At 38.9% G+C, this 1,924-nt stretch overlaps 1 pseudogene; it reads left to right on the top strand.

Moving 5' to 3' along the window:
• The first annotated feature begins 800 nt into the window (after window positions 1-800).
• On the top strand, window positions 801-1,196 carry LOC149167152 (sister chromatid cohesion protein PDS5 homolog C pseudogene; annotated as a pseudogene).
• Window positions 1,197-1,924: the final 728 nt, after the last annotated feature.

The following is a 1,924-nucleotide window of genomic DNA, read 5'->3' as shown; positions in this document are numbered from 1 at the left end:
CTGTTTTAGTCTATCATTGGTCTCACATCTCACATGGATATCATATGTCCAAACTCATTTCAAAGCCAAAATTGTCTAGGTGATTTCGTAGCGCCTGTAATCATTTTAAATTGGTTTTGCAGCACATAAATCCTTTTTAACAGTTTCACAGTGCAACATGTTTTAGGTGATTTCGTAGCGCATAATTCATATTTTGCACTGGCTGCGCTACGAAATTGGGGATTTGTTCGAATCCATAGCCATTCTTTCACAGCTGTCATATCCATCAAAATCCATCAACAATTGTCAGCCTATACACTTCGTCTATCATATCCGACCGCTTATCCTCATCATTAGGTCGTTAGGTGTCTTGGTACTGGCACACGTTTGCAGTTGTATTTTACTCAGCGGTTTTGGTCGTTCAATCAGGATTGAAGTTTCTTGTCAACAGCTGGAGGAATGATACAAATGTTATTCTTGCAGATGAAATGGGCCTTGGAAAAACTGTGCAATCTGTGTCAATGCTCGGGTTTTTACAGAATGTGCAGAAGATACACGACAATCGTGCAAGTAGAGAGGTTTGGTAATGATTTCAATTCATCACAACCGCCGGCAGTAGCATAAGGAAGAAGTATCTGACAGCAGAGATGTCAGCGGAAGGAGATTCTCAGAGTGATTTCCAAAAGGAATACCATGAGACTATTTATGATATTTGTCAACAACCACTTCAGTTGCCCCTGCCAAATGTTTCAAGTACAGTTCAGGAATTTCAGAAAGTGGAGGATTATTTATCTATGGTGGAACAGTAACCTTCTGAGATAATGCAGGATGCAGTGATTCCATCCATAAGTGCGTTGGTAAAGACAGAGCTTCTAAGGCACCAAGACAAAGATGTCAGGCTCATTGTTGTTACTTGCATTAGTGAAATCACTAGAATAACGGCACCTGAAGCACTATATAATGATGATTTAATGAGGGAAATATTTCAGTTGATTGTTGGAATCCTTCAGGGACTAGATCAAATGAATAGTCCCACATTTGGAAGGAGGGTAACAATTTTAGAAACTGTCGCAAAAGTCAGGTCATGCGTTGTCATGCTGAACCTTCAGTGTGATAATCTCATCCTTGACATGTTTCAACATTTCCTTGCCAGTGCTAGTGAGAATCACACTGAAAACGTATCTGCTTCAATGCAAACAATTATGAGTTTGGTTTGAATGAGAGTGAAGACATATCACAACAACTGTTATCTATTTTACTGAATAGCTTGAGAAGAGACAAGCAAAAAGCTTCACCAGCTGCCCTTGCACTAGCCGTAAATGTTGTTAAACGCTGTGCAGAAAAGTTGAGGCTAATAATCATGCTCATTTACAGGTTGTTCCCATAACCTTGTCCAAAGCATCAACTATGCGAAGTGAATTTTTAAAGGCAGGGAAGAAGACTGTGCTTTTGAAATTACACAGCAGTTTCGTAGCGCGCTACGAAACTGCTGTAGCTGCATGTTACAATTCAGTTGATCAATTATGATTGACAAAGCGGCAAATCTTTTTGAAAGGTTTTGTCATCACACAGGTACATGAAAACGGTGGACAGCACATCAAGGACGTGGCAGTCTGCTCTATTTTGGGTAATTAAAGGATAAAGGACATGCTTCTTTGGATTCGAACATTTTGAGGTAAACCAAAGACCAGTAAAACATGGATAATTTCCTATGTTTCAGGACAATGGAAAACGTGTGACATTGAAGACCAACATGGAGCCTTGAAGATCCATCACAGCCAAACTAAAAGAGACCACTTGTCAGGGAATAAATCTTGATTGTAATAAATGATACATTCAATGTGATGTAGAATTAGAATCCTAATTGTTTTAGGATTCTAGAGCTGTCAATTAACAGTCAGTTGTATTTATTAGTTAGTTAAAGGGTTAATATGTGTCATTAGAA

Source organism: Pinus tabuliformis, chromosome 5_1 (genome assembly GCF_031772625.1).
Source record: "Pinus tabuliformis cultivar Carrire ecotype Pingquan chromosome 5_1, CPIR1, whole genome shotgun sequence".
Taxonomy (NCBI): Eukaryota; Viridiplantae; Streptophyta; class Pinopsida; order Pinales; family Pinaceae; genus Pinus; species Pinus tabuliformis.
The sequence above is the reverse complement of the archived record's forward strand: the minus strand, read 5'-3'. Positions and strand labels throughout refer to the sequence as shown.